Raw genomic sequence first — 8,580 nt, 5'->3', positions numbered from 1 at the left:
TACACAAGATATTCACTGAACATAGAATCATGTGGTTCATTAGCCTCTGTTCCCGCGATAACTTCAGAACAAAATTGACTACAAATAAAGTTGCCAATGTCTTTACAAATAAAACAAGCCAGCGACGTATAAAAAATGCTTCAAATTAAAACCGAGATGACTGCAATAAAATAATACAATAGGTTATAGGCATACTTACATTAATTTGACAAATTTCATGCTCAATAAATTGAGTTATATTTTGCTACTTGTATGCTCTGTTGGCTAATGTGTCTATATTTCATGTGTAGCCTAGCGTGCGCAATGATCTTGATTTAGTGCATTATTTTAGGTTAAGCAATAAGCCGACTCAATATTTGCAGCCATAGGTGATATCTTTCTTGGAGCTGATCCCTCCTCAGTATTGTGGAATAATTATAGTGGTATGGTAATTGGTAAGATCTGAATGGAGAAAACTGATCCGATATCAGTACCGACACATGCTTCAAAAACGCACTTAGCAAACGTTCGTTTTCTCTGCTTGTTGTTTTGGAAAATGTATGTTGTGCTGCGTTCAAAAACTAGTTGAAACTAGGAAATGTCCAACTTGCTGATTAATTAAACGCGGCACGTGTATAACAACAACCAGTTAGCAAATCTGAAATGTCAGTTTCCTAGTGTCATATATACACATATTCATATACATAGCTCATATATCAAGCACATATATTAAGCCGCCTGACTCGTCATTTCACGCACCCCTGTCCAAACAGGAAGCACCCTAGCCCCAGCCATAAACTGCCAGTTTCAGTTCCCCTTATCTCACGACTCCTGGACACACAGACACTTCATCGCACGAACACACACACCTCACTCCCCCCTCTACTGGTCGGGTGCCAAGAGCAGAGGACTCTGCTGTGCACCAATGGGGCCTGCTCTGGCTGGAGCAGGCCCACCTCCAACTCTTCGGGACCAGTCAGAAGACCAACACGACAAGACTCCACCTACATTATTCCATGTATAAAATCTGCTGCAACCTTTGTCTAGGTCCCTTTTTCAGCTAACTCCTTCTGAGCTATATGAATAGGTCCGTGCACGTTAAACTGCAGGACAAGATATCTTTTGACTTTAATAAACTGCCTTTTTGCTATACTTGATTCTACTCTGTCCAGCGTCTTGATTTGGTCTCTTTCTCTCGTAGTTAAACATCAACCAAACTTGGTAGCAGAGGATGGTTCTCAACATCTGAATTCGATCTATGACAAGTTGATGTGAGAGGAGACAAATCATTGGGTGCAAACCAGACGGAAGAGTGACCTGTCGCCAGGAGACATCGGCCATTCAACTTGCCTCAGGAAACTGATCAGAGCGCTCGACATAAAAGGTAAGCAGAGCCTGTTAAATCAAAAATCTGCATATTATATTTTAGTCAATTGCCAAATTTTTTATCAGTAGTACTGAGCGTGAGTATGAATTGCTGTTAAATTACTTTTAAGAAATTAAGGCATGGTTAAAAGATATCTTGCATAAATAGAGACTGGTTAACTGAATCTGCATGTAAAATGTCCTATTGATATGTTGTGTACTATCGAATAGGTCTTGTAAGAGGTGTAGTTAACAGATAAATTAACTGAATCTGCATGTAAAATGTCCTATTGATACGTTGTGTACTATCGAATAGGTCTTGTAAGAGGTGTAGTTAATTTATAAATGAACCGAATCTGCATGTAAAATGTCCTATTGATACGTTGTGTACTATCGAATAGGTCTTGTATGAGGTGTGGTTAAATGAACCGAATCTGCATGTAAAATGTCCTATTAAATGAGTTGTATATTATCTAATAGGTTGTGTAAGAGGTGTAGTCGAGTAGAAATAGTATATGTAAGTTTGGCGTTCCACAAGACAGTGATCGGGAATGATGTGACCATTGCACATCAAACTATAACATAATATAACCAGTTTTGACGTTCCGCAATTTTGTTGTGCCCAGTTCAGAGAAAACATTTGTTGGGGAATAATTTGCCATACTGTGAATACATAAACGGTGTAAAATTGACGGCCGCTGAGCCCAAATACTGCCCATACCAGCCGCCGAGCTGCGAATTAACCCAGCCGCCGTGCTGAATGCTGACTGGTTGCTATTTTCCTTTTTCTGCTGTTGGTATTCCCCAGGAGATAGAATTATTCTGAAAATTGTTATAGAACCGCTTGAATTTACTAATATATTGTTCCAAAAGGTGATTGGTGAATTATTTTTAGAAAGTATTTAAATAATTCACTTAACAAATCCGAATAAAAATACCGGTTCCCAAAGTGATAAAATTATTCTGACAATTGTTATGGAATCGCCTGATTTCACTAATATATTGTTCCAAAAGGAAATCACCGAATCATTTCTAGAAAATACCTAAATAAATCGCTGAACAAATTCAAATAAACTACCGGAGAAACACACACGTGGCTGGCACCACATACTGATGAATCTTTGCGTGCGAGGGTGAGACACAAGAGATAACTCTGTGCCGACACCGCGAATACATCCCTGGTTTCGACCAGGGACGGGCTAAGCATACAACGATAGAAATAAACACCACATAGTAAGGGTTGAATATACCTAAATAACGCATTATACACATTATCAGACGAACTAGATAAAATGTCTGCAGCCACCACGCCCAAACTCAAATTCAATTAATATTTAGATCAGAGTATGATTGATAGAGCGGGGGGGAAAGAACAGTATAGTAAAGTGAAGAAAGTGTGGGAACGGATAAAATTTAAATGGACACAAGCAGGTTACTTTAGCGGGGGACCTCCTACAGGGGGGAAACTCCAATCTTTGCAGAAAGAGCTAGAGGACGCAGTAGAAAAAGCAAGAGCGAGTGAGACGGAGAGGAACAAGATACACATGTTCAAAAAAAGAAGGCACTAGAGAGAGAGAGAGAGCAGAAGCAGAGCTAAAGATAGGGACATGGGCGATAGAGGAGAGTAGGAGGGTGCAACCGCAGAAGAAACCAAACATAATGGGCGTGGTCTCTGCAACGTCAGCAGATACCAAAGCTCCACACGATTATTCTCCCACAGCCCCCCAAGTCTGCTCCTCCCTCACTATACCCAGAGATACAAATAGAGGTGGCCCAACCTCCACCATATTCAATGGGGCACAATCAACGTGGCCCGTCTCACAACCCGTTCAAAGGCAACCCTTTCCTCACCAGGACCCAGCCCGCAATTCAGGCCCCTCTTCTAAGTGTACAGGTAGGCCAGCTGAAAGGGGCTATGAGCTTTGGAATAACAGGAGGGCAGATTATGTGTGAGCAAATCACCACCAGTACTCCAGGTCCAGGGAACACCTCCCAGGAACAGGACCAACAATGCAACTCCGGGGCTTTCCCCGGAACCGGACCACTCCTGATAGACCTCAGGGGGTCTGTGCGCTCTCTCACGAGTCCGAAGAGTACAGATGGCGGTGTGCGCTTCCTCTCACCTCCTAACCCCGCCTACTACCGAGAGTGTTCCCCGCACAGCCTGCAAGCTGAGGAAGGATCCTGCCAGAGCCAGGTGAGCCAGGCAATGGAAGATGATGAGGACAGTAACAGACACGCACCCACCAGTGTAGAGGTAGAATATGAGATACAAGACCTAAGAAGACAACTGAATAAATCCATAGCCCTAGCAAGAGGATTGATGGGCGTCGAAGGAGAAGGGATGGGTGAATACCACATCGAAGGCATAGTGAAGGGAAAGGTGACGGACGTGACGACACCCAGAGGGCTACCACCACCCGGATGTCTGCCCGGCAGGCCGGACTGAGAGCTAAAGGAGTGACCGCCAGAGAACACTGGGACTCCAAACGGGGTGGAGCCTGCATGTTTCCCCTACGCCCAGCAGCTGATCCACGCTACGTAGAGTACCAACCCTGGAAAATGACTGACCTGACCACACTGATGGAACAGATGCCCAGCCTACATGGAGGAGCCTCTGCATGGCTATTCCAGCTGCAGACTCTGACCTCCGGTCTGGATCTCTGCCTAGGAGACATGAAAGCACTACTAGCCAGAGCCACCAACCATGGCACCATGAACGGCATCATGACAGCAGCCGACCTCAGAGACCAGCCACCCACCCTGCCCCTAGATCGTTTCAGGACCATTTTATGGGATGAACTGCGCAGATCTTACCCTACTGAAAGGTACCATGCCACTCTGTCCTCCTTCACTATCAGGACGTGGAGGAGCACCAGGAAGAGGGAGAGGAAGAGGAGGACCCCCTCCTCTACACATCACATACAACCACCCAGGATCCAGCCACATACAGCAACAGCAAGATATGGCAGGGAACGCTATGCCCTGGCAATGAAGATGTCCCACACCCGCTGCAGGAGAAGGGAGCCAACTTACTGAAAAAAAACAACAACAAAATTTTTTACCCCATACCAATGAACCTCCTCGCACCCGGATCATCAACAGGTTTTGCACGACTGACAACAGATCTATCTGCGGTTGGATGTTTCTGTATAAGACGAATTCACCTCATCCGTCCTTTTCCAGAAACAAGAGGGGGAGGAAGCAGAAAGGAAGCAGAACAAAGAACAAAGAACAAAGGACTGGTGAAACTAAAGACCCTTCAAAAGGTCTCGCACATCTGGTGGCACCCTCAAATTAAAGTAATGACTGACTTATTTTGTGACAAATGCAGCATCTGTGGCAGACACAACCCGAAGAAACCATATCAAACATACCTAATGCATATTTTCAGGACAGTAGCATAAAACGCTATCTCTTAGTTGTGGTAGATAGGTGTCCAAATGGTTAGAAGCAATACTAACAGCAACAGAGAATGCTAGGTCGGTCATTAAGTGGCTACAAACCAAACTAATACCCAGGTATATTGACAGTGGCTCACATTTCAGTAACAAACACCTAAGACAGGTGGAAGAAAGATTTGGCATAACACACAGATTCGGTTCTGTGTACCATTCCCGGTCCCAGGATCTGGTGGAACGTCAAACCAAAAGCTGAAAGCTAAGATAGCTAAAGCCTATGGCACTGATGGCTATGAGAGCCTCACCAGGAGCAGGCACCCATCTCTCTCCTCATGAGAAAATGACTGGAAGAGTCATGCCTGGTCCACCAAGGGAGGGAGGTCATATGCCCGCTCTTGATGTACAACAAATTGTAATGTCTGATTATGTGAAAAAATTGACGCTTCTCTCTGCAGCACTCTCTACCCAGGTTCGCAAGGTCCAAGAGGGGGAGCTGCCGGGGGACACGCCACCACTGAAGGTAAAAGTTGGTGACTGGGTGAGGGTTAAAGTCCACAAAAGAAAGTGGCTGGAACCCAGGTGGACTGGACCGTACGAAGTGAAGGAGGTTACTTCACACTCTGTCCAGGTCAAAGGTAAATCAGGCGCACCTTGGCACCACCTCACACATTGCACTCCAGCCCCAACTCCTTCCAGAACACTGACTGAAGTCTGAGATGATTTGAGCAGCCTAATTTCGATACCAAATGAAGACACTCCTGACTCAGGTGATGGAGTATCAAACTCCATCTCCCCTGACAAAGGAACCTCGCCCAGTTAGAGGGATATTTCTCTCTCCCTGGGCAAGGCTAGGGATATCTGGCCCCTTATTTGTGATATTCCTACTGATATTTGGGGTGTCCCTGGGCACTTTCACATGGTTAATTGAACACCTATTTCACCCTGCCACTCCACTTACCCCTACCCCTATCCCTGACACCGTCCCTAACATCACTCTCTCCAGTCACATCCCTAATGGCCTTCCAAAACAGAATCACAGTCGATATGCTGTTGGCTGAACGAGGTGGTGTATGTGACATGTTCGGTGAGCAATGTTGTACTTTTATTCCCAATAACACAGCAACTGATGGTAGTCTTACTGTTGCCCTAGAGGGTCTTCGTACACTTAATGGGAAGATGAAGCACCACTCCGGGGTAGACACCTCTATGTGGGACTCCTGGATGGATGCGTTCGGTAAATATAAGACCCTGATCTCCTCTGTCCTAGTGTCCGTAGCTGTTTTTGTGGCTATCCTAACCCTGTGCGGTTGTTGCTGTATTCCTTGCGCCCGCACATTGGCCACTAGAGTGATTACCACTGCCATTACCCCAATGCCTACAGACCAGGCCCATATGTACCCGCTTTGGGGGTGATGACCCTGAGGCAGTGTTTGCACCTTTTGAGGAACCCCTTCCTCCTGACTTCTCCTCTTGCCCATTCCATGTGTAGCACTAGTGTTGCCTTTTCTGGTCCTTGTTTTATTGCCTAGTTTCGCTGCATAATAGAGGGGGTTTTTGTTTTCGTCATCTCCTCCTTCTCGGTTCTATATAGTTTTCACGTCTTAAAAGACGTGAAGAGGGGGACTCAAAAATGTGGTTTCTACCAAATTGTTTGGTTGCTCCATATTCTATTTCTATTGTTCACGTCTAATAGATGTGAAGAGGGGGATTTGTCATATATACACATATTCATATACATAGCTCATATATCAAGCACATATATTAAGCCGCCTGACTCAAGTCATTTCACGCACCCCTGTCCAAACAGGAAGCACCCTAGCCCCAGCCATAAACTGCCAGTTTCAGTTCCCCTTATCTCACGACTCCTGGACACACAGACACTTCATCGCACGAACACACACACCTCACTCCCCCCTCTACTGGTCGAGTGCCAAGAGCAGAGGACTCTGCTGTGCACCAATGGGGCCTGCTCTGGCTGGAGCAGGCCCGCCTCCAACTCTTCGGGACCAGTCAGAAGACCAACACGACAAGACTCCACCTACATGATTCCATGTATAAAATCTGCTGCAACCTTTGTCTAGGTCCCTTTTTCAGCTAACTCCTTCTGAGCTATATGAATAGGTCCGTGCACGTTAAACTGCAGGACAAGATATCTTTTGACTTTAATAAACTGCCTTTTTGCTATACTTGATTCCACTCTGTCCAGCGTCTTGATTTGGTCTCCTTCTCTCGTAGTTAAACATCAACACTAGTTCTGACTAGCATCTGAATGCGGAATTACAGCTTCGGCGGGTGAAGGAAAGATGCATCGTTAAAAAGCTCGTAAACCTAAATTCCATTACTATCGACAACCGCCCCCTGGTCAGTTATGGCACAGGTGGTAGTAGATTCAGTCCCCGCTTTTCAAGCTCAATCTCTAAACACCCCTATTTGGCTAAAAGTATTATTGCAAGCCTTAACCAATTCTCGTCTAAGGAGACACTTCCAATGTTTGGAAAGATGGCATATACAGTGGCAAAAGTATGTGAAAAAGTATGTGAACTCTTTGGAATTACCTGGATTTCAGCATTAATGAGTCATCAAATTTGATCTGATCTTCATCTAAGTCACAACAATAGACAAACAGTGTGCTTAAACTAATAACACACAAATTATTGCATTTTTTCTTGTCTATATTGTAATGACCTGACTAGATCATAAAGGAACAATTGTCCAGACAGAGGTTTGAGTTTACGAATTGACGGTTTATTAAACCAACTTTACACAGGCTACTGTTTGGCTGTAGCCCACGCCAAATAAATGAAAGATAACCCACAAGCCAATCGTGACCTTCTCTTGTGAAGCCCAGACGTAAGAGAGAGAACAAAGGCTAAACCTGGTCTTAACTTCCAATGCTCCATCCCCCTGCCCAACCCCTCTCCACTCCACTCCGCCAACCGCCAGGATGCCAAGCATCATAACTTTCAAGGGATTACTGTGATTGGCAGATAGCAGGTTGATTGGCATGTCGAACCCCGCGAACACTGGGTACTGGTAAGTACAACTCAACCACCTACTAGCCTAACACATAACACACAGCTGCCCCCCCCCCCCCCCCCTACAAAGTCCCTCATCCCCGAGGGAACAAACAAAGTCTCTGAAGCGACCCGGAGGTCTCCTTTGCCTGCGTGGCCGTGCTCCTCTGGGAACCAGGGGATGAAGGCAGGGATATGGGGGACAAGGAAGCGGGAACGGGTAAACCACGCGGTGACACATGGGGGAGACAGGGGGAGTGGGCTGTCTGGAGCCTTGTCTGCGGCACCTGGGGATGGGTGCCTGGAGAATGTCATTGCCAGAGAGGGGAATTGTGGGGGTTCCTGGGGTTTGGGGAGAAGAGGCCCCTCTGTATGGGGCTAACATGTCCCAGTGCAGTGTCACCTTTCTCCCCCTGGGAGGAAGCTGCACCCGGTAAACAACCTCCCCTACCCTCTCCAGGACACTGCAGGGTCCCAGCCAGTGACTGTCCAACTTGGGGCATCTGCCTTTTTTTCTTAGGGGGCTGTAGACCCAGACCAGCTCCCCAGCCACAAAGTGCCTTCCCCGGGTGTGCACGTCATAGTTCCTCTTCTGCCTCACAACTGCATTCACCAGCTGCTCTCTGGCGAAGGTGTGGGCTGTCTCCAGGCGGTCCTGGATTCTCTGGGCATACTCCGACCCCGGGGGAACATGAGGGCTATCTAGGGGCCGACCAAACGCCATCTCCGCAGGGGTGCGGATATCTCTCGCCAGCATGAGGAGGGCAGGCGTGCAGGAGGTGGAGTCTTGGACAGCAGAGCGGCATGCCATGAGGACCATA

The sequence above is a fragment of the Oncorhynchus mykiss genome, chromosome 23, assembly GCF_013265735.2.
Source record: "Oncorhynchus mykiss isolate Arlee chromosome 23, USDA_OmykA_1.1, whole genome shotgun sequence".
In the NCBI taxonomy this organism is placed as follows: Eukaryota; Metazoa; Chordata; class Actinopteri; order Salmoniformes; family Salmonidae; genus Oncorhynchus; species Oncorhynchus mykiss.
This window is presented reverse-complemented; position numbering follows the sequence as displayed.